This window comes from Pongo abelii, chromosome X (genome assembly GCF_028885655.2).
Source record: "Pongo abelii isolate AG06213 chromosome X, NHGRI_mPonAbe1-v2.0_pri, whole genome shotgun sequence".
In the NCBI taxonomy this organism is placed as follows: Eukaryota; Metazoa; Chordata; class Mammalia; order Primates; family Hominidae; genus Pongo; species Pongo abelii.
In genome coordinates this window covers 11301438-11327129 of record NC_072008.2, presented here as the reverse complement: position 1 = coordinate 11327129, position 25692 = coordinate 11301438, and the positions used below count along the sequence as shown (strand labels likewise).

At 37.8% G+C, this 25692-nt stretch overlaps 1 protein-coding gene across 2 annotated transcripts in view; it reads left to right on the top strand.

Moving 5' to 3' along the window:
* Positions 1–25692, top strand: part of ARHGAP6 (Rho GTPase activating protein 6) — a 541363-nt gene that overhangs the window by 379368 nt on the left and 136303 nt on the right. The gene's annotated exons all lie outside the window — the stretch shown is intronic.

Genomic DNA, 25692 nt, shown 5'->3' with positions numbered 1-25692 from the left:
TAGAAGCTAAATTGTATTTATAATTAATGATTAAAGGAATAAAGTTGGCCCTAAAGGTTGGGAAGATCATCAAAGTGCACAGTATTTTATAATTTTAGAACAAGGAGAAATGTCTTGTGCACAGTCTACCTGGGCATTGCTACTGTTAAAATCAAGGACTAATCATTTGAGAAAATATATTAATTTGCCAAGATAGATTTTAGTTCCAGAAATTCCTATCTACAGAACTTCAGGTAAGACCCTCCAGTAACATCTCTGAGCTCCAGATTGTGGAGCAAAAGATGTGGCTGAACCAACAGGAGAGGATGGTACTAATTTTATGTGATTCTTCAATGAATTTTGAATACTTTCTCCCTAAGAGGTTTCATTTTCTTTCAATGGAATCTTCATTTAGTTTGATGTTGCACCATAATTATTCTATAAATAAAACCCTTGGGACGTTAAGCAAAACAGGTCCTCCTAAAATGCGCACATTGATTTGTGGCACAAATTATTAACCAATTGGGAAAACTGTCAGAAGAAAGACCTTAAATTTTTTATAAGAAGTGAATATTACGTGTAATAATGCTGTCTGTGAAAAGTACACTGAAGTTTCCTAACTCCTAAATTTGTTTTTTGTTTGTTTGTTTGTTTTGGTTAATGAGAAAAAATACTTCATTGATGGTTCTATTTTATGTAATTAAATAAAAAGCTTTTCAAAGTAGTAGATCACAGCCTGTGAATGTATTATTTTTACTTTAATCGATAATTAATTAAAATAACTATTTTACTGTGAAATGTGGCCAAGAAAGACCTTTGGAGTTAGACAAGCACTTTGTTGCATTATAAAGTTAAAAAAAATCATTTCAGTAATCAGAGTCTAATTTAATTATGGGCCAACTAAAAAGTAACTATTGATGGCATATAGTATTAGAAATGTAGAATACATTTATATCTTTTAAAAGAAATGCAGAGAAAGAAATAAGCACAATAAAAAGGATATCAAATTATAAATAAAATCCACATACCTTTGAATGTATTCAGTGCAAGTTTCTGTTTGAAACTCAGGGATGCTTGATCCTTTAGATTTCTTCCAACTGCGAGCTCAATTTATATCATTCATGGCATCTGTAACAACCAATCCGGTTTCTAAAGGAAAAATGTGTTGAGTATAACTAAAAATCCCTGTATCATGATTTTTTAGAAGCTATGATCAGACATAAGGCTGTATGTTGTGATTAGTGCATATGGAATCTTTCATTACGGGCAATAATAGGTTTAACAGGCAAAGAGTTTCATCAGGCTATTTTGAAGTCAGCAAATTAGTTGACTGCACATGTTGATATATTCAGATTTATTTTTAAAAAGCTGCTCTGCCATCGCCTTTTCCTCAGTTCTAGCAAACAACATTGTTCTTTACAAAAATCAAGCTAGGTGGTTGAGATTCTCTAGTGTAATCTGGACATCCTCCAGGATTTTTCCAGCCCTTTCAGATCAGGAGAAATTGATTCAAATTCCCGTTTGGGTAAAACCCCAAAGCTCTCTCTAGTATCTGTCTGAGGAATTGTAATTTTGGGATCACCACTGCTCTATTATCTGCTTCCATTGAAGGTATTTTTCTCTGTTCTCTTTGGCTACTCCTTTATCACCACTCTGGTGTCCACCAAAACAGGGGACAAAGCCCCTTCTCGACCCCGTGCTGAAACCCATCTGCCATAAAAACAATCAGGAACTTAAGGTTCTTGCAGTAGCAAAACTTTTACTGATGATCTATACTACGAGGCAAGGAGTGCACACCAGACAGCACATTTTAAAGTAAATTTTGTTTTTTACAAACAAACTCATGTCACAGGGGATGTTGTCCTTTGCCTCCCATCTCACAGAGCAGCTTGGCCTCTCAGTATGGCGGCCCTTCTTTGCCCACATCCTTCTGGCCCAATCCCACTTTCTCATACAGGCAAACCCAAATTCCTCTCTATTTTTCAGAGTCTCTTAACTGTCTGGCTAGCTACTTTGTTTCCGTGTTCTCAGCAGCCTCTCCTTTCCCTAAGCAATGACCAAAGCTATTCACTTTCTAAAAGAACCTCTGATCATCTACCTATTAAATTCATGTGTGTTTTACCCCTCTACCTTGGTATGACACGTGGGTTTTTTTATTTTATTCTGGAATTTGATTAGATTGATCTAATTGAACAAATTTGTAATTAGTGGCAGGAGCTAACTGACGAGTCGTCCATCAATATTAGATCAATAAAGGAGATACTGAATATCTATCCAGATACAGTTGATGTTATACTTGGATCTCTTTGAATACTCAAGTAATACTTATAAAGTTTGTACATATACATATGTTTATATGTATATGTACAAATTACTTAGCCTGTCTGAGCCTCAATTTCCTGATATGTAGAATGGAAATAATAACAGAACCTAGCTCAGGGAATTAGTATGAAAAGTAGATGAGTGACATCTCTGGGGAAATGGAAGGCTATTTATTACTCTCCCCAACCCTGTCAGCTGGCATACAGTAAATGTTTAAAGGATGCTAATAAATAAGATTCCAAGATGATCTTTGGGATAAATCAGTAGGGATGAATATTGCAAAGAAAGGTAAGACCTTCCAATCAGGGAGAGAGAGATTGCAAAGAAGGAAGTAGAAGATTATAACAGGTAAAATGTATGCATGAAAAGAAACATAGAATATGATTCTGAAAGCCAAATGTCCCCAGGATTTGCATTTATTTATGAATATATTTATTGGTGAATTTTATATCAGAGACAAGAAGGATTCCCTTTGAAGGAAGTTGGAAAATGGACCTTAGGAGGATTGGCAGGGGTGTACAGCAAGGTGGTAAGGGAGAGGAAGGAAAATGTGGATCACATTATGTTCACTGTCAATCTTTTTCCCCCATTTTATATAATTACATATATTGGAGTGTCTGAAAGGATTCAGGATATTTTTTTTTCTGCAAAGTTGTGGGTAATCTCTACTAATAAAGTCCATGATGAATTACTAGTGGCCTTGTAGTTTTAGAAAGATTGATCTTATACTTTTTCTCACCTTTTAAGAATGAGAGGATGATATATTTGGCCATAATGATCAACAGGATGCTTCCTTAATGTGGCATTAATTCCTCTGGACCACTGGATAGTGAGTTACCGCTAATTCACCATGGACAGTTGAACAAGCTTTGATGGCCAATTCCATAGAAATAATTGATTTTCCCCTACTGCATATCCTGAGTCATAGGACATTAAAATATGGATCTCTGTTTGAAATCTCTTCTACTAATTTAGGTCCCACTTACACAGCTTAAAAATTGCTAAATGTTTTTGAGGAAAATGAAATTTCAATTGAAATATTTTTCCTATAAGCAATTATTTTATTTATGAATAAATTGACTGCATAAAATAGTTCTTTTGCTCATTTTTTTGTAGCAGGTATTCTTTTTCTTGACTTGCAGCCCGGTACGTTTTGCTGTTCTCACAATGCTTATGTTAGCAACTTCCCCACTTCTAATTTGCTGCTTCTAATTTATAGTATGCTAGAAAATCATATGCCCAAGCTTGTTAAAAGTATGGGTGAACTGAAAGTAAAGGAACACCCTAAGTGGGGCTGGCCTGGGAGGGCCTCACCTGTGAGAAAAGCAAATGAATTTCGGTTTTGTGACACTTATTTTTGACTGCTGGGAGGGTGTTTGGTTTGTTTTGGGGTTCCTCTCCACTGGCTTACTGCCTGGGTTTCAGCAGCACTCAGGGTATGAGGGTGGCCTTTGGATAAGTCAGGTATTATGAGTTTGAAAAGCCTTTCCTGTCATCTGTAAGAGTTCAACTCTTGAGCCTTCTTTTAAAGCATCCCCAGGGTTGTCCAATATTCTAGAATAATTTCAACAGTGAGTCTTCTTAAGTAGCTGGAGCCAAAGTTGGCTTTTAAATATTTTCTCTGTAGATGTTTACTTATAAGAAAACATCATTCTCTAGGATAGCTTTTTTTTTTTTTTTTTTTTTTTTTGCTGGGGTAGAGTTGGAGTTGTATGATCTTCAGATCTTAGGCACAAAACCACCGATGAATTCCGATACACATCGTAACTTTGACCCCACTGCAACCCTTAGAAATCAGGTATTGTGTCTTATACTTTCTTGGGAGCTCCTTGGTACCTAGAAAAAGCTCTTATACAAAGTAGGTGCTAGATAAATGTGTTGATGAATTAATGAAAATGTAGAAAAGTTTTCCATGACATGGTAAACATAGAAAATGTGGATTCTGAAAGAAATCCTACAGTGATTTAGATGGACCTTTTTAATAGCTAAGATGGATAATTCAGCATTGCTGTCAACTGCTCCTGTGGACTTTTGTGCAAATGACCTCTGATAAGTACCTGAAAAGGGAGATGCTATAAAAGTGCTAGAATCTATTATCCTAACATTCTCATTACATTTGGCTCTGACCTCTTAGTTCAAATTATAATATACTCCAAGCAAATACACTATGATAGTTTGTTTTTTTTTTTTTTTTTTTTTTTTGAGACAGAGTCTCGCTCTGTCGCCCAGGCTGGAGTGAAGTGGAACAATCTCGGCTCACTGCAATCTCTGCCTCCCGGGTTTAAGTGATTCTCCTGTCTCAGCCTCCCAAGTAGCTGGGATTACAGGCACATGCCACCATGCCCAGCTTATTTTTATATTTTTAGTAGAGACGGGGTTTCACCATGTTGTCCAGGATGGTCTCGATCTCCTGACCTCATGATCTGTCTGCCTCAGCCTCCCAAAGTGCTGGGATTACAGGCATGAGCCACTGCGCCTGGCCTACGAAGTAACATTTAAAACAAAATGTCTACCAATAGCGGGGCTGGTTCAAATCGATTATGGCACAAATAGCATTCAAGATGAGGATGTCACTCTGCATTTGTCAACATAAAAAGATGTTGATGATACATTGTTAAGTGGAAAAATAGATTTTTTAAAGTCCCCTTCTCTAATTTTTTTTCTCCCTCCCTCCCTGCTCTCCCTTCTCTCCATTTGGGGAGATATTCGCCAAAACACTAACGGTAGTTATCTAGGGACTCCTTGAAAATCTCTGGGTAGCCAAGGTTTAAATTTATTTCTTTTAAATAATCTGTGAATGCAACAAATGCAGGGGAAATACAAGAAGTTTGGAGTATGATATTTCTCATTCATGTTCACCAAGAGAGATGAGTAAGTGATAGTGCTACTTGCATAGGCCCTGGGTATATCCAATGTTCATTCTTAGGGGGAGAAAAAGTTGAACATAAAATCCAAGACAAAAAAAAACCACACGATTTTTTAAAGTGAGAGAGCCCTTTTAAATCATGAGTAGGAAATATTTTAATAATATAAACATTCACAGTAAGAGTTCATACAGCTTGTAATTTGAAAAGTCCGTAGGCATTTGCTAAATATCAGGTGGAACAATTTTCAACAAGGGAAATTATATGCAGTTGAAGAGTGTGTCGTTTGGATTATAATTAACTGGTAACTGTCAGGAGTGAAAATGGTACATCTGTGTTAAAAGAGGTAGGACAGTAATGTAAAAACAAGCATTTTTATTCCTGTTTATTGGGTAAAATATACCAAAGTAAGTTCAACTTTCCTGCTGAGGTTCAGTGGAGACATACACAGATTAGTAGTTTTTTTAAATATTGCTCAGCCAAAAAATGGAATGAAGCACTGATCCATACAACAACATGGATGAACCTTGAAAACATTACATTCAGTGAAGGAAGCCAGTCATAAAATACCATATACTGTATGACTGTATAGGAAATGCCAAGAATAGGCAAAATCCATAGAAACAGAAAGTAGATTCATGGTTGCCAGGGGTTGAGGGAAGGGGGAAATGGGGAGTTACTGCTAATGAGCACCAGGTTTCTTTTTGTGATGATAGAAATATTCTGGAGTTAGACAGTGGTGATTGTTGCACAATCTTGTGAATATGCTAAAAGCCACTCAATTGTACACTTTAAAGTGGTGAATCTTATGGTATGTGAATTATATCTTAATTTTTAAAAAGACACATATTATATATGGTATGATATCAGCCCTCAAAAAATTTACAGCCTTTATACATTATGTAAAATATAGATACATAAAAGGCTAAACACAGTGTAATGGTACAGAACAACAGTGTAAGGGTTGCCCCATGATGATAAAGTTGATGATGACGACTATGATGAAGATGTAACTAACCTTTATTGCCAGCCATGGTTCTAAGCATTTAACATGTTTAAATGTTTATTGGTCACCTCCCGCATGCCGGGTATATTCTAGGTTTATGTTTTACGTCAGTGATTAAAACACACAAAGACTCCTACTCACAGTCTCACAGAAAGCAACTATGAACAATGGATATAATAAATAAGTACAGCAGAAGAAGAGAAAGCCTATGGAAAAGGAAAAAGTAGAGCAGCTAAGAAGGATTAGAAGTGCTGAGTTGCACGTTTCAATAGGGTGGTCAGTTTTAAAGAATTTCTTGAAGAAGGTGAGGTGTTCGCCTGAGCATCTCTGGGATCAGCACAAAGGCACCAGCATGGAAGTGGCCCAGTGTGTTAGCTAGCTGGCAGGAACCCAGCACTGCTGGCGTGGTGCAAGGTGGAGGGCATAAGAGGAGCTAAAGGCCAAAAGGTGACATCTTCTCATGCTTCCATGATCTTAGCAATTAAATGTAGAATTCCTTGCCTAAAATAATTCTGTTGTTCATTGTGTGCCAGGGGCTTCAGGCTTTGGAGATGTGAAGGATTTGGATAGACATAGAGGCTATTTCCTCACAGGGCTGAGTCATTGGAAGAAAGAGAAACGGGAATGGGCAGAGCATGCTTGGTGTGCAGAAAAAGACCAGCTAGGCGGCAGCGGAGGTTTTAGGTAGAAAAATGGCAATGGCAGATGGGCTGTTGGAAACAGAGAGACCCTGAATGTTGGACAGGGAAATCCACTTGTGTCCCCTCTGCATTGGTAAAGCACTGAGCATTTGTATCCACTGTCCTTGCTTGCTAGGGTTTCTACAAGAAAGTTCATCTGGAAGCTCAGACTTGTGTCAAGAATGAGAAGGTAGAAACACAAAGCAATCAGATGACTTGGCTGTCTTCACATCACATTGAGAGTCAGAGCAGACGCAAGACCCCTGGGCTCTGGCCCTGGCTCAGACACTCTTCACGCACTTGCTCACAGATGAATGAGGCATATCTCAGGGCCCCAGATCAAATGATAACATTATAAGAACAACTGGAAATAGATAAAGTTTTTAAAAATACAGAACATAATGTTTTTCCTGTGAAATATAGGGTTGCATTCAAAAACTTTTACCAGAGAATATCCTCCAGAGAAACCTACAGCTATTCAAAACTGCTCTACAATATAAGCTCTTGTTTAGTAAGAAATAAAAGCTATTTAATGAAAGGTCTATAAAAACGGATTTAATAACTTAATACATAATTCACATACTATAAAGTTCACGTGTTGAAAGGGTATACTTGAGTGGGTTTTAGTATATTTTTAATGTATTTACAAAGTTTGCCACCATCACCATAGTCTAGTTCTAGAACATTTTCATCACCTGAAAAGAAATCCCATACCCAGTAACAGTCAATTCCCACTCTCCTCCCCTTAGCACAAGACAACTGCCAATCTATTTCCTGTCTCTATGGATTTGCTTATTTGGGACATTTCATAGAAATAGAGTCATACAACATATGGCTGGAAAATGTGTCTCTGAGAACCTCTACAAAAAGGTTTCTCGGTGTTAGCACTCTTGGCATTTGGGGCCAGATAATTCTTTGCTGAGGGATGTTTAGCAGCATCCCTGGCCTCTACCTTCTAGGTGTTAGCAGCAACAACCCTCCCTCTTAAGTTGTGACTAACCAAAAGTGTCTCCGGACATCGCATATGTTTGATGGGGGAGTGAGGGGGCAAATTCGCCCCTAGTTGAAACCCACAGATTTACAGTTACCTAAGAACTGAGCTGGGTGTTGGGGTGTATAAAGTGAAGTGGGTGCCTGGACCCAGGGTGCTGTTGTGGAAAGACAACTATTTCAGGGTCTGTGAAGGTCCAAAGTTTGTACCCCAAGTTCCGAAAGTCTGTGATTCATTTTAGAAAATAGGAAAGAGATGACTAGGGGCAAGAGGCACAACTGTTATTTAGATGAAGTTATCGTTCAAACAATAGCTGGTGGGAAAAAAAACACTCATTTTTTTGGTCACTAAAAAAGATAGAGGGTGATGGGTGCACCAAAATCTCACAAATCACCACTAAAGAACTTACTCATGTAACCAAATATCACCTGTTCCCCAAAAACCTATGGAAATAAAAAGAAATTCTAAAAGATAGAAATTGTTATTTTAAAATAAAATTAAATGGTATATGCCAGTGGTCTTTACCTTCCTTATAAAGGACTGGAATCATGGTGTCAATAATTCAAAAAGTGTCTAAATTTGGATTTGGGCTGTTTTATGTTACAACAGTAAGAATTAATGGTTCTCAAAGAGCCTTACTTAAGTCAGCTTTAACATTACTCGGCAGACTATAAACACCCCTTGAGCAGCAAAAGGAAGCATGAAATTTGATTTATACCATAGCTAACAAAACCAAGTGGGCAATCACAATTTGATCATACCCTACTAATCTAATTTAGTCTCAGAAATGGACTAAAAAGAGGAAGCTTGTGGACTTTAGAAATAAGTAAATTTCAGAAAGTATAAGTGTGACCTCTTTTCTTTTCAGAATTGTGTAAGTGAAGGAAGCTCTCATCCTCCCTGGTAAATCCATTTGTAAATAAATGGGCTAAAGAAATCATGACTATGGTCTTTTCTAGTTCTTAGGATCTGTCCTGCTCAGAGTGGGAATCACAAAGTGATTGAGGTAATAACTGGTATCTTTGTTGTTCTCAGTTTAAAGGACGTGTTCTCTCAAACTGCCTTAGACTGCGCAGCCTTGACCCTCTAGGACTTGATGCCCTGCGTATGGCATTGCTATCAGATGTAAGTTAGTAAACCCAGATTGTGTTTACAAGCAGGTTGTCATTATACAGTGGCTTCTCTGTAAGTACAAAATGTGTATTTCCTTTTTATTTATCATGGACTATAGCAATTACAGAATGTAGCTCTTGTTTTTATCAGGGATATTACTGAGGCCCTTAAACTCAAGCTGACTTACATTTATTTTAAAATACATGTTCCAAAGATGTTTTCAAAATTTTAAATATGCATATTTTTAAGATTCTCCCCTTTAACCTGTTCTCCTACCCTGACATTTAGGATGGGGAATAGACAGAACATCTGAGGGAGTTTCGGTCTCAACAGATCGGCTGTAAAATTGAGTAAGAGCAAACTGTTTGGAAAAAAAAAAAAAACAATCTGTGTGGTTGTTCATCTGGAAAGATCTGTTCCCCACTCAGTAGCTTACAGAAGGCCCAACATGATATGGATCAGCTCGAATTCATTATCTGACCAAACAGCAACTCAGGAATCTTATGTCTTGTCCAAGGTGTGCTGTGGGACTCAATAATCTCTTTCCAGATCTATTATATCTTCGTAAAAATATGCATCAGAATCAGATAAACTAGTGGGCCTCAACCAGGAATGACTGTGCCCTTCAGGGTACATTTTATAATATTTGGAAGCATTTTTGGTTGTCACAGTTGGAGGATACGGATGTTCCTGGCATCTAGTGGGTAGAGGCCAGAGATGCTGTTAAATATTCTACAATGCACAGGAAAGCCCCCCAAATAAAGAATTATCCAACCCCAAATGTCAGTAGCATTGAAGTTGGGAAATCTTGCTCAAGCAAATTCCCAGTACCTCAGGTTGTCTTATGAGATGTGGAGCATGTCAATATCCACAGTTGCCAGTTGTGCCATATGGAATGCTGCAAGGAGAAAATACGGATACACATGAAAATGTGTTTTTGGGATTTGGGGAAATACATCTATGGATTTGATACTTTGGTGTTCCAAAGATGTGGCTATTTTTGCCCACAAGTGTTACCAAAAACCCCGGGGCTATGTGGTGCCTTTTTCACAAAGCAAGTACATAAAGTACAGACTGTTAAACAGATCACCCACCTGCTATAAAATGTCAGTTAATAATGAGGTGCCATCATGGGTTTTAGGTGAATGATAAGTGCCACTTCTTTCCTCTTACATGTTTATTAGTGTCATCTAAAGCAGTGGCTCTCAAAATGTGGTGGCTGGACCAGCAGCATTGGTATCCCCTGGGAACTTGTTAGAAATGCACATTGTCAGCCCCCTGCCACACCTACTGAATCCGAAACTTTTGGGGTAGGGCCCAGCAATCTGTGTTATTTTAACAAGCTTCCCCATGATTCTGATGAACTTTAATGCTTAAATCGGAGAACCGTTGGGGACCACCAGCACCTGGGAGCTTGCTAGAAATCACATGACTAGGCCAGGACCTTGTTGAAACGCAGATTCTCATTTAGTAGGCCTGAGAAAGGGATCAAGATTTGGGACTACAGATATGATAGCTTGGGTAAAAACTACAAAATTTCTCCTTTTTGAGCCTTCTATTTCCCTCTTCAAAAATTGGGAAGACATTGTATTGGTTCCCTGTTGCTGCTATAATAAATAACCACAAACTTAGTAGCTTAAAACAACACAAATTTATTATCTTACACTTCCAGAGGTCAGAAGTCTGAAATGGGTCTCACTGGGCTAAAATCATGGTACCTGGTGACTGTAGGGGAGAATCATTTTTCTTGACTTTTCCATTTTCTAGAGGCTGCCCACATTCCTTGGCTCATGGTTCCTTCCTCCATCTTCAAAGCCAGAAATGGCCTGGTGAGTCTTTCTCACATCACATCACGCTGACACTGACCCTTCTGCCTCCCTGTTCCACATTTAAGTTGCTCCTGTGATTATATTAGTCCCATATACCTAATTCAGGACAATCTCCTTATTTTAACAGCATATGATTAGCAACATTAATCCCATCTGCAACTTTAATTCCTCTTTGCCAGGTAGCATAACATATTCACATATTCTTGAGATTTGGACGTGGACATATTTTGGGGGGCATTATTCTGCTTCCTACACAAATAATTTTACTTTTATTCTCCAGCAAAATTTGTATCATAGACAAAAATCTTGGAAGGAATCCAGTCAGGACCAGTCTCCTACCAATTCAGAAATCTTCCTGCAAAATCCTCCAAACTTGGCCATGTGATACTAGCTTCTCAGCTAGACTGTAAGCTGTAACCTACAGAAGACCCTATCTTATAGTTATTCTCCATCTCCTTAGTGCCTAGAAGAGAATTTAGCTCATAATAGATACTTAGCAAACATTCTTTGATTGGTACACTGCTTTCAGGCATATAGAGCACGATATAACTACATAGACTGTGGAATCTTGACTTTGTGAAACTGAGGGATTGATGCTGAATCTCTGTCAAGCCTTATTACCCTCCTGTGTAAAATGGGGATAATATTACATTCTGTATAGGATTGTTGTTGGAATCAAATGAAATGTTGTAAATAGAGCACAGGGAGATATAGATATAATTTACATGAAAAATCTGAAACCATAACATGGTAAAATACTACCTTGTGATAATTTACTAACAAAACGGCACAAGATAAGGACAGGTGGTATTGAGTCTCTCTACAAAATGCTTATTGAAGTGTCACCTCTGGCTTCATTTATAACATAAATTTAGAAGCAGTGTTTCTCAACATAGACTATATTTTTGAACCATTCGTGCAGCTTTTAAATAATATTTTTGCCTGGGTTCCATTCTACCTAGTTTCTGATTTACTTGGTCTAAGCTTTGGCTCCAACTCTTACTATGTTTTTGAATCACCTGGGGGAGCTTTTATAAATATTGATGGCCAGGTGCCACCTCCAGAAATTCTGTTTCGATCAAATATAATGTGTAGTCATGGTTGAGATCCATTGAACACAACTTGTTCTACCTTATGAATTGTTACATCTGCCAGACCTTTACTGTATGTGAGAAGTTGTAGTTTTATCAACTTTGCCTGAATCAGTGGATGTTTTTCTAATTTCCATTCAATGTCATTGGTGGAATTAAGAACACTCAACATAATGACATTTGCAATTATAAAGGTGGTATCACATCCCCAGAGTTTTAGCAGGATGGCAGAACCACAGTGAGCACTCAGAAAACGTTTGCTAATGATGGGCCAAAAAAAAAGTGTCTTTTATGGTCTTTTGATTTATTCAGGAGTATTGCATTGCAATTGAATCTCTCACAGAGTCCACTTGAGGCTGCTAACGTGTTGATTTAATGAATGGGTGCATTTCATGAACCACCCATCCGAGTGAATTACTTTGGGTGTAGCTGTTTTGATTTTTCCTTCCTCTGAGTATATGGTTTTGTTAATTTAAACAAATTCAGTTGTTTTACCATTTTGTAGACACATTCTTTGTGTGGCCAAGAATCTTGTTTGTGGTGGCCACACCACAACTAGATTTGAATGTGGAGCAACCCAGCAGAGAAGTGCTAATTTGAAACAATTGTTAAGATTGCCAGCAACAAACCAAAGTGACCTCCACCAATGGGTTCAGTTAGCAACCCTGAAGGCAAGACACTGTGTTTATTCCATTATAATTTCCTTCATCTATCAGAAACCCTAATCTTCATGGATGATGGAATAATAACAACCTCAAACTTAAGATATATTTTGTTCATCTTAATTTTCTAAATGTCCTTTTTTCCCTCAGTACAAACATAATACATGTTTGTGAATAAATTCCAACACTATAAAAATTCATTAGGCAGAGTGTCAAAGTCCCACAAATCCCATCCTCAAGTGATAGCCACTAATAACCATTTGAGAATATATAACCCCGATCTCCCTGTTAAATTATAATAAACATTTATGTCCATAACTTGTGTTCTGCAACTTCTTTGTTTAACTTTACATACAGTGGATATCTTTCCAAATGTATTCAGAGAGAGCTACTCCACTTTTTTTCATGACTGCCCAGAATTCCACTGAATAGATACCCCATAGTTTAGTTAGCCAGTTGCTCACTGATGGACACTTAGGTTTTTTATGTTTCTTTAAACATACATGCATATAACTAATATATAATAAAATTAATTATATATAAGTATTAATATATATATTTTGGTAGATTATAATACACATGTAGAGAAGTGCACATAAGTTTACAACTTAATGTATTTCTGCAAAGTGAACACACCTGTGCCAGATGAAGAACCATCCCTGACCAGCACCTGACAGGGATCCCTTGGAATCCCTTCCAGTCACTTCTCCCCAAAGGTAACCCCTATTCTGTATTTTTGTAGCATATATTGGTTTTATCTGGTTTTATAGATTACATTACTGGTATCCTACAGCATGTTATTTTTTATGTCAGACTTCTTTCACTCAACGTGATGTCTCTGGGATTCATCTGTATTGTTGTAGGTGGTTGGAGTTTGTTTTTTCATTCCCATTACTGTATAGTTTTCCATTATGTGATATACCACAATTTATTCAGTCTACTTTCACAAACATTTGGATAATTTACAGTTTGGGGCTGTTTTGAATAATGCTGCTATGAACATTCTAGCACACATATTTTGGTGAACATATGCTCACATTTCCATTGTTTTTATTGGTGACTGGGTTTTTTTGCTATCAGATATTGTACTGAAGTGAATGTCTTTGCAAATGTATCTTGCACATTTTGCAAGTATTTCTATAAAGTAGATATTAGAATTGTTGGGTCAAGTGGTTTTCACAATTACATTTTGAGTAGATATGGCAGAACTGCTCTGAAAAAAATTTTGACTTTTTTTTTTTTTTTTTTGAGACAAGATCTTGCTCTGTCGCCCAGGCTGGAGTGCAGTGGTACAATCATGTCTGACTGCAGCCTCGAAATCCTGGGCTCAAGCGATCCTCCCATCTCAGCCTCCCAAAGTGCTGGGATTCCAGATGTGAGCCACCATGCCTGGCCTAAATATTTTGACTTTTAAGCTAGGTCTGGACCTCAAGTAACCTATTGTGGATACACTCCTTTGCTATTACCATTATCTGTGACACAGACACTGCTATTGTGTCTTCCTGACTACAAGGCAAGACTAACAAAAACCAGAATCTTCTGGCTCTTTTCAGTCACACTCTAGTGAGCTAGTGCCTCTTTCATGTATCCACTGAGGGATAAAAAGATAAAATGACCTAGTGTCCCAGGATGCCAGCTTAAACTTTTGAGTAAATTGATGCTATGATAATACACACCAAATGGACTCTGTGGCTCTAAGTACCATCCACTCCAGATTGAGATAACCTCCTTTCCCAGGTAGAGAAAGAAGATTCTAACCTGGAGATGAGAGCCATTTGCATGTCTTACCAAAAAATGTCCCATTCAGAATACCCTGACATTGGGAGACATTAGGTTAGAGCAGTGTTTCCCAACCTTGGAACTATTGACATTTAGGGTGGGATCATTCTTTGCTGTGGGGGCCGTTCTGTGCACTGTAGGATGTTGAGAAGCATCCCTGGACTCCACCCATCACAACTGGCACTTTCCTCCTCAGTTGTGACAACCAAAAATGTCTCCAGGCAATGCCAAATGTCCCTTGAGGGGCAGAATCACCCCAGTAGAGGACTACTAAGCTAGTGCTTATAGAAGACCCCAGCTCTAAATCAGATTATGTTCAGATTCTGGCTCAGCCACTTTTTATGTGACCTAGGACAAAGTACCTAAGTTCTCTGCCTCATTTGGCTCATCTGTAAGATATAGATATTAATAGTAATATTTACCTCAATTGGTTGTTGTTGACATTAAATGAGATTCTTAATGTGATGCACTTGGCATAGTCTTTGGCAAAAAAATAAGTGTTGAAAGTTGTTAGGTTTATTAGTCATGATCTTTATTATTATTTTAAAAAAATGGATAGGTGGTAAAAAGGGTCCCATTGTGTATCCTGGAAAAAGGATGAGGATAATGCATATCTGAAAAAACATCAAAGGACAAGGGGCTCATAGCTCTTGGAACAGGCAGTGGGAAATGGAAATGTGGAGAAAACATTAAGTGCTATGAAGGAAGACAATGGCATTTGGTTGTCTCTCTCTGTTCCTTCTCAAGTTAACATTTGGAAACTAGAATTTGTGGAAAATAGACTTTGGCAGCAGAATTAGGCATTTTTAGGGACAGGATAAATCACTGTGGGGAAATATTTTATTGTATTACTCTTGTTAATATGAAGTTAGTAAACTTTCAATAGTGTGTTGAATGCTTTTATCTTAAATAATAAAATATATTCAGTGCTAAAGCAGCTGTATTGTTTTTGATATTATTGAGTAGAAAAATCTATCTGTTAGGAGCTTTGTTGGGTTGATTTTCACCTGATACCCTCTTCTCCCACCAAAGATCTAACTTTCATAAATTCTGGCACTAGAAAAGCAAGTCATCATGTTAAGCTAGGTCTGAACCTTAAGAAACACACTGTGGCTGCATTCCTTTGTTATTGCCATTATCTGTGATGCAGATACAGCAAGACAGAGTGGCATCCTGGACGGGACTCCAGATGGAGAGTATGAGGCCAGGGTTATGTCTTTGTGTTGCCAAGCTGCACCTTGGCTTGTCACTTCTTCCCATTGTGCCTCAGGTTCTAAGCAGATGGAATTAGTTTAGCATGTCCCAACTATATTCTGGGGATTTCAGGTGATATGGAGAGATGGTCTGAAAATTTTAAAAAATAAAAAATAAAAGGAGGTGAGATTATAGCAAGTATATTTAGGAGGTACTCCGAGTTATAATTTCCCCTCTGCAGGACTTCTCTATTATTCTTATTGTTTATTGTGACTACTTAAGGTGAAGCTACCATGCACAACTTTTTCAAATATATTTGATTATGGAACAGCTTGGAAAATCCTGCATTAAATAATGTATGTATCCCTTGCAGGCATAAAAATATTCTGATTTCTTTTGAATTAGTCTGTTATCATGGCTGTGACAAATTACCATAAATTTAGTGCCATAAAACAATACCCATTTATTATCTTAAAGTGCTGTAGGTTAGAAATCTGACACAGGCTGCACTGGACAAAAATCAAGGTGTTGACAGAGCTGCATTTCTTCTGGAGGCTCTAAAACCACCCACACTCCTTAGCTCACGGCCCCCTTCCTCCAGCTTCAAGGCCAGCAATATCACATCTCTTAGATCATTCTTCTATAGTCACATCTCCCTCAAACTCTGAATTCTGCTGGAAAGGGTTGTCCTATTTTAAGGGCCTGTGTGGTTATGTTGGGCCCACCTGGATAATCTGGACTTCTGTCCCCCTCTCAAGGATATTAACTTAATCACATGGGCAAAGTCCCTTTTGCCATGTAAGGTAACACATTCCCAGGTTCCAGAAATCAGGGTGTGGAAACCTTAGGTGAGGGACATTATTCTGCACTACCTATCCTAGTGGCTTCTTCCATTTCTCAACCCTGGAGGGTGTGGGGTCGTGTTCTGTAGAGCCAGGAAGAAGTTCAGCATTTGTTCATCTGCTTTTGACCTTAGCAACTCATGAAATGTGCAATGACTATCTTGTAACGGGTATTAAGTTCTTCTGGCTTTTCCTCACCCAGTAAGCAATAAAATCAAAGAGGACAAGAGTAATTAAAGCAAGCCTATTGCACTATTTTGTGTAGCATTTTCTTTTTAGCTTCTCTCCTGATATGGGCAAGAATATCTCCCTGAAAGGAACTAGACTCTGAACTGTACTTTAACATGTAAAATTGCCCTGCTGGATATCAACAATTAGTCTTTAGAGTTAAAATATAAACATAAATGATTAAATTAGTTAATCTACTCTTTGTGGTATAGCCATTACAGGGCTAATTTTTTTTAAAAAAATGAACACTAGAAACCTCTAAATTTTTCAAGACACTCATATTCATCAGACTGTAAAAAGCAAAAGAAACTGAAGTATTGTGTTCCTTATCACAGCTTGGAAAAAGCTCTGATGGCTGATCTATATGAAGTGGAAACATTGCATGAGTTTTCTTGTAATTGTTGATATCTCATGTGAATGGAATGAGGCGGAAAACAAGTTTTGCACTAAAATAAATGTTTGAATCTTGCTATTTGAAGTCATGTTGTCTACATTTTTTGTTTTTGTTTTTGGCTACATTGTTACCAAATGATCCAGCAATTCCACTTCTAGGTATATACCCCAAATCAGTGAAAACCTATGTTCACACAAAGTGTGTGTGAATATTCACAGCAGCTTTATTCATAGCAGTCAAAATGTGGAAACAACCCAAATGCCCATCAACTGAAGAATGGACAAGCAAAATTTAGTATATCTGTACAGTGAATATTATCTTGCCATAAAAATGAATGAAGTAATGACACATGCTACAACATGGATGAACTCCAAAAACACGCTAAGTGAAAGAAACCGGACACAAAAAAGCCCACATATTATATGGTTCTACTTTTATATTAAATGTCAAAAACATGCAAAACCATACAGACAGAAAGTAGATTACTGGTTCCCAGGGGCTGGCGTGAGAGGGGAATGGGGAGTGACTGGGTATGGGCTTTCCTTTTGGGGTGATGAAAATGTTTTGGAATCAGTGATGATGGTTGTACATTATCTATGAATATACTAAAAAGAAACAGAATTGCACACTTTAAAGTGGTAACTTTTGTGGGATATGATTTTTATGTCCAATCTCTTCTATTATTTTACCATAATTTATTTTAAAAATGTAAGTTTCAATATGCTTCATTGCTCAGAGAAAGCATGATTTTCTATACATCAGAGCAAAAGTATTTACCCAGGTCTGTGAAGCACTGTGTAATTTATCATTTTAAAAGTCGTATATTGAGGAGAAAACATTTTTGAAAAATAAATCTGAAAAGTGGCAACTAGAAAATCAGATGTGAACCAGTAAGTGCAGATGGCTTGTTTTCACGTCATACCTGCATTTGGTGTCATTCTTCATGTTGGTTTCTCCCTTTTCAATTTTCCCTTTTACATGTTTGTCTCTTAATACTAAAAGTCAGGAAGCAAGATTTTTTTTTTTTGCATTTTTACTGGAAGTGATTTTAGCTACTTTAAAATAAATGTCCTAAATATAAATATTCCCTGCTGGTCTTGTTTCCATGCTAATAGACAGAAATGATTTTCTGTATAGACAGAATTGCTACTCTCCCTCAAATTTTCTTTCAACCAGCAAATATACAAAAGCACAAAATGTTAGTGCTGTTTCTATTCTTCCAGAACCTACAGTCTAGCCAGGGAGAAAAGGCACAAATATAGATAATCAAATAGCTTTCCAATGTTTAAATAAGAGTCAAGAAAATAGCTGAGATGGGGCAGGGTCGGGGGGAGATGAGTGTGATGGTTACATAGGAGGGATGTATCAGTGACGTTAGAGTTTTCTGGAAAAATAGCTGACATTTAAACATTCCCACCCCTACTCTTTCCTCCCTCAATGAGACATCACAAGTGATTGTCTAGACATCTCAAGTGTCTAGGTCATTTGGAACCTTGAAAGAAGCAGATTCGCCTTCTTTAACAAACATAAGGTGAATTTCCTTTGGTCATGTTTCGGTGTTCCTTATAGGTCCATAGTAAACTTGTTTGTGTTTTAGATGGTATGATTTTCTTGTTAATGTGATGATTCATTTGTAATGTCCCTGTAGGGGGACAACAGGGCTTCTCAGAGAAGGTGATGCTCAGTAAGCATTACAGGGTGAGTAGGAAGGCATGGGGAAGGCATTGGGGCTGAGAGCACCCCTCACCCTCACCATGAAGTCCTTTGGGCTCTTCCATGTGGCTGAAATTAAGGGATGTGAAGTAAGTGAGGCTTGGTGAAGCCCAAGAGCTAAGCAGTGGCCAGATCTTGAGCGACCTTGTGTTTTCACCTCAGAGTTGAGAACTTCATCTGGAAAGCTTGGAGCCTCGATGATGGTTTTCAGAAGGGAAGGGACAAGATGAGTTTTGCTACATGAGAAAGAGGCTACAAGAGTGTGGAAGTGCTGGTGGACATTCCTGAGAGAGGAAGTGTTAAAGGAAAGGACAGTTTTTAATGAGGTGGGATCCACAGAAGCTGGTGACTTTCTGAGTGTGAGTAGGAGAGACATAGGAAGCAATGTTAAAAATGATTTTGCTTCAGTTTTCCTGGGTCACTGCAGGGAACCCATACTGATGTATTTGAACCACAGAATCATTGCCCCTAATTTTATTGTGTGTATTTTCATATAATTGGTTTACTTAAAGCAAGATGCATTTGCATATATACCCTTTACCCACTGTCTATTATCACATACCTATTATAAATATTTGTCTATATAAGATGGAAATATGTTACATATATAATTCATCATATAATAAATATGTAATAGTCAAGAGATACATATATATTACTTTAAATACATTAAATATAATAGATGTAGAGATAGTTAAATCTATTTAATATGGAGACAAATCTATAATGTTTGTAGTTTTTAACTACAAGTTTCTCAGGCCGGCCATGGTAGATTTGATAGGCATCACTCTAGTATGAATATCTTTTCTTTCAAGAATACTTGGAAGAAATGCTGATTCCTAAATAAGTAGCTCATACCAAATACTAAAGTCCATGCTATTGATTTCACTTTTTTTCCCTGAGCTTTTTCTCATTATGTGCGTGAAAGAAAATAAGACATTGAGTGATCTCTGTGGACCCATCTGCTCATACATACAGAGATGTCACAATCATAGTTTTACAAACATGTGGTTCCTGGACACAGGAAGGGGAGCAACACACACTGGGGCCTGTCAGGTGGTGAGGTTGGGGGAGGGAGGAGAGCATCAGGATAAATAGCTAATACATGCTGGGCTTAATACCTAGGTGATGGGTTGATAGGTGCAGCAAACCACCATGGCACATGTTTACCTATGTAACAAACCTGTACATCCTGCAAATCCTGCACATGTACCCTGGAACTTAATTAAAAAAAGAAACAGAAAAAAAATGTGGTTCCTTTGCTGTTTGAAATAGTGAAATGCTCCACCATGAAATGTGAACATTGTCATCCCCTATGTCATATGTCTGGTGATTTCTTTTCAGTGGGTCCAGATCTGGGGTCAGCAAACTTTTTCTGTAAAGAATCAGATAGAAAACATTTTAGGTGTTGCGGATCATACTGTCTCTGTTGCAACTACTCAACTTTGCTGTTGTATCAGAAAAGCAGCCACCGACAATAGGTAAATGAGTGGGTGTGGTTGTTTTCCAATAAAATTTGATTACAAAAATAGGCCTCGGGCTGTCCTTTGCTGACCCTGCTTTAAGTCAGCAGTTGCCACCTCAAGGTCAAGGCATGCCTCAGTCAATGTGTTAGAAGTAATTTATTACCTATAATAATTAAGTTACAAACTTTAGAATATTTGTAAGAAAACTAAATGAGAGAGAATTAGAGGTGAGCCTAGAACCACCTCATACAGTTATTTTGATGAATTTTCTTGAGTAGGAGAGCAAGGTGCAGAAAAGTAGCATAGGATAGTGGTTAAGACCACAAACTCAGGACTAAGGTCCCTGAGTTAGAATTTCAGCCATGCCACTTGCAATATGTGTCCTGGGACAAGTTACTTGACTGCCCTGTGCTTTGATTTCTTCATCTATAAAATGGGCATTTAATAAACCTCACGTTTTAAGATTGTTTATTGATTAAAACTATGAGTACACAATAAGGGATTGGAATAATAATGGGTACACACTATATGCACAAGAGATGATAGTCATTCCCCACATATCTAAATCTTTTGGATTTAGATCCAGGACATAGCTCTCAGCTTATTTTATCTGTGCTGTGAGTCACTGATGAATTATCCTTACTGTGCACCACTAATTAGTAGTTGTGGTGACTACAAATTTTTATGTTGCTAATGGGTTGTAATTTTGTAGTTTCTTACATCAAAAATAAAGTCTACCCATAGATGGATACTTAACAAGAAAGAAGCAGCAAAACTCTGTGTAGAAAATGTGAACGTGCACAAATCAGTAGTGCCCATGAGTGAAAATGACATGGGAACATGTTGTTAGGGTACAACAGTTAAAATTACCAAAAGGTCAACAAAGTGATTATGTGCTTGAACATTGGACATCATGTTCTTTATGTTCATATCACTGAATTCTGAGTCTACTGTTTTTTTTTTTTTTACAAATGAAATAAAATGTAGCTATGTTTATAGCATACCCTTCCTTGTCCATCCTATTAATATTAACTGGTGGCATGGAAGTCAAGAAAAATGACTCATAAAAATAAAAATTTTTAATAATTTTTAAAAATCAGATTACCATATAATTGATTTTTTTGTAACTGTTTTCAAAATGGTCTTCATATTGCCACGTTAATTTATCAAATACTTGGAACATGCTTTTAGGGATTTCATGACTTTCTCCTTCAAAAGTTGGCCCTGCTATTTGCTTTATTTACCAAAAAAAGGGTGAGGTTTGGGGAGGGGTGTAGAGGAAAAGCAATCAAAACCTGCGTCTATCAGCGCATGTGACATGTTCATTTATCATAAGTGTTACATGCATAGCTCTCTCCTCCCTACAGGACTATTTTATCTCCACTTTACAGAGCAGGTAATTGAGGTTTAAAAGGGTTGGATACTCACATGGCTGGTTATATGTTGAACTTGAATTCAAACACAGGCAGCCAGAAGGAGAGTCCTCCCTGTAACCACTGTGCTATAACACTGCATCCCATTTGAATGAAAGAGTGGCAAAATGAGCAGATAAGATGAAAGCTGCTTAACTGTGCTACTGTTCAAAATATTCCCCATCACATCTATGGCAGAGCTCATGGAAAGTGACATCTGGATCAAGCCTGTGCACATGAAAAACAATTTTAAATTACAGATGTATGTGCTTGGAGACTTAATCTCTTAATTGGTAGCATTGTTAAGTTTTCTTTCTGCTGCCAATGGAAGAGAAAGGAAAAAAAGAATCTGAGCTTCGAGATGAGGGCACGTTATGCTCTCGGTGTGGGAGAAATCTGGCAGAATCAGTCAATGAAGGAATATATGGAGAGTGCAGTCATCACATGAGTATGTGGAAGGGTGCAAGAAGTGAGGAGTGGAGGCAGGAGGGAGGGAAGCAAAGGTACATGACAAATTCTTAGTGGAATTTGGAGAAAAGTTATGGATCCTGGAAAAAGTTCAAGGAATTTGTCTTCCCTGATAGTTTCATTAAGCTCTGGCCATTACAATGGTTCTCAACCTGGACTGCACCTTAGAATTTTGGGGAAAGCTTTATAAATATATCATTGTCTGAGCCCCAACCCCAGACAGTCTAATTGACTTGATCTATACCTGTGCTGTCCAATACAGTAACCACTATCCACCTGTGGTAATGTAAATTTGAATCAATTAACATTAAATACAATTACCAATTCAATATTCAGTTTCTCTGGCCATATCTCAAGTGCTCATTAGCCACGGGTGGCCAGTAGCCACGTTAGCAATTAGTACTGTTAACAAAAATGTCCATTATTATAGAAAAGTCTATTGGACCATGCTGTTCTTGGGGAGAGGGACATGGTCATAAAAAGTTTTGAAAACTACAGCAAGTAATTACAATGTGCAATGAACTTAGAGAACTGTTGGTCCTTAGAGAATACATTTGTTCTAAAATGTATCACCACTTGTATCTGAGGTAATTTTGCTTTGGAAGATGATTCTGAAAACATCATTAATGCTAGACTTTTTCTGCAGCCTAGAAATGTAGCCGCATATATTTTTATTTAAAGCAGCTTGCTTGCTCATTTACTCTACAAGGTTTAGATGAGTTAACTACCAGACTGCAACTAAAAATGAATAACTTGCTTTTCCCCACTTAGAATGAAGTGGTACAACAATTCATGCTGATTTTGAATTACTTATTAAAAGAGTTTAATAAGATAAATTATCTTATAGTAAAACCAAGAGGCTCATTGTCCACAGCTCACATTTTAGGCAACAGATTAGAAGCAATGTCTATATGTTTGATGATATTCAAAATTAATTTATTAACTTAATATGTTTATGAAGTCGCATGTAATTTTGAGGAAATTGTTTTCCTTTCTCATTAGAGAAGAACCCCACTGAGAAGAGACTTTTGCAAAGTGCCAAAGTGCAATTGATGAAACACAATGTCACCAAATATAGCATTGAAATGAGAAAGTGGAAAGGAATTCACTTTGGCATTTTTTATTTTGCCTAGTTTGTTTGGCCTAAGAGTTTTCAAACTCCTAAATATGATATTCATCTATCCTTAAGGCTTGTTTTATATCCTGCTGATTTGTAAATATCTGACTTGGGATTGGGTTCTCCAGTTTGAGGTGACAGTACTTCAGCATCCCTGTATCTTTTAGGTAACCTTGCTCTGAAATCCATTCCATGTTTAATGAGCAGTGAATATACCCATAACAGAATAAATGACCTGCCCCACAAAGAGTTCACATGACATCTTACCTATAATGAGTGCCTTCTTATCTGAGTTTCCTTCTTATTTCAAGAAACCTGAAGAATCCAACCTTATAACTCAGCGTTCCTCACTACATGAGTAGAAGGAGCAGCTACAAAATAAGTACCATTCTCTGCAGTGTGGTAGAACCAGTGATATACAGATTTCTCCATGAGAATCAAGATAAAATGCTTTTCTCTAGGTCAACCCTCCTGGGCACCTAAAATGAGATGCAAATTTCACACTCTATACTCAAAGGTATTTCTCCAGCTATAATCTTGGACTTAATTTTCTGGGGATCCATATTTATTGGAAAAAGAGAGGGACTCTCATAAAGAAAGAATTCCTAGAGTCAGCTTGTTTTATTGCTGCCTAGACTCGCTTCTTATCAGTTCATTCCACACGTAGAGCCTCCGTTTACCAGTTACATTGTAGACTCAGTTTGCTTCCTCTCTTTATCCCCTTCCTATCAGTTCTGCACCACTCGGCCTCATTCGTCTTTCCTAAAACACCTCTTTCATAGTGTTACACCTCTACCTAAAACTGAGAGTGGCTAATTCTACTTGTAAAGGATCTGGCATCCGGGAGGTTTTCTAACATGGCTCTTCCTTTTTCTTTAAATGAAATACCTGTCCCCTCCTTATTCCTGGAGGTCATTGCCCCATCTGTTGGCTTTCTTTTCTCTGTTTCATCCTGGTGCCCTGCCTCTGTTTCTGCATATTTCTGTGTCTTAATTCCACAGGGCTTTGAGCCCTGAGCTGTCCTCTATATATTTACCAGAATTCTGCCAGTTGCAGAGAGGCCTTCCAGTCTCTGTTGGATGCTCTGTGTCATACTTACTTTGTTTGGTTGCTGGCATGCTGTGATATTGCCTAGGGGTTAAAATTATTGCATTTGAAAACAGACTGCCTGGGTTTGAGTGCCAACTCTTTACTTCCCAGTTGTGTGACTTCTGGCAAGCTCTTTACGCTCTCTTTGTTTCAATTTTCTTATCTGCAAAATGGAGATAATTCTAGTACCTGCCTCCTAGAGGATAGCGAGTATTCATGGAGACAATAAGTAATCAGTAAATTTTAGTTGTTCTTTATTGTGGTTTTGACTGTTTCAGATTCATGGTCTTAAATAGCTTTCCGGTTACTAGATTTGCTTTGATGGTAGAGTTTAGATGTGAAGGATCCAAAACATTCTCTCCGTGCAAATAAGTCACAGTAGCATCAGGAGGACGCTAGCAATTAGACCAAGGTCAGGGTGCTAGGAATGGGAAAAGGAAGCAAGTGGCAGCAATGAGAGAATATACATTGGCTTATCACCTAGACCCTGGAAGTTCTGAGCAATACAAAGATAGAGCCTGATGGTTAAACTGATGGTACCACATTTTCACTGAGCACTGTAAAGCAGCAGATGAACTAAAATGTCTCTCACAATTTGCATTTTTATATACAGTCTTAAGAAAATATTAAGACCTTACATGCGAACTCTATGCTACACTCAAAAAAGGTTACCAGGATCCATGGAAGGTTTATTAGTAATGAATATAATCTAAATGAAATTTCACTGTGCCATTTTATTAGATTCAGTCATGATTCTGAAAGATAAAAGCATTACCTGTTTCTAACCATTGGCTATATATTATTCAAAATCTGAAGGATGTCATTAGAAATATATTTGTCTTCTTTTACTTTAAAGACTTTCTACATGCTCAGCAAAACAATATATAAAGAGCAATTTTTACTTTACCGTCCAGTTGATCAACTACTCTCTTTCCAAGTGAGACTGTAGGAAGGGAAGAAATGAGTCATGATGTCGTTCAGTGGGGAGAAGTATAGGAGGAGTTTCAAGCGCAAGGGCTCCAGATCAGGCTGCTTACATTTATTATCTGTGTTCATATGGGAAGTTCAGGCAAGTGAGGTCAGCTGCTATATCAGATACATCCCCAAATTTCACAACATAAGTCTATTTGTTATTCATACTGTTAGATTGGCCACAATTGGTGGGACAGCTGTGCTGCTCCAAGCAATGATTCTGAACCTGGGCTGCTTCTTCCTTTCATTCAGCTGGAGGTAGGGTGGGCTGGATTTAGGTTGAGACATTGGGGCAACTAAACCTTTCACACTGGCTATATCGCCTCTCCACGTGGTCTCTTCAACATAGTGGCTACACCTATGTCATGGGAGCTCAAGGGTCCTATGAATGCAAAAGCAGAAGTTTCCATGCCTTCTTATGTCTCAGGTCCAGAATGGGCTTGGCATCCCCTTCTGCCACATTCAGTTGGTTAAAGTAACT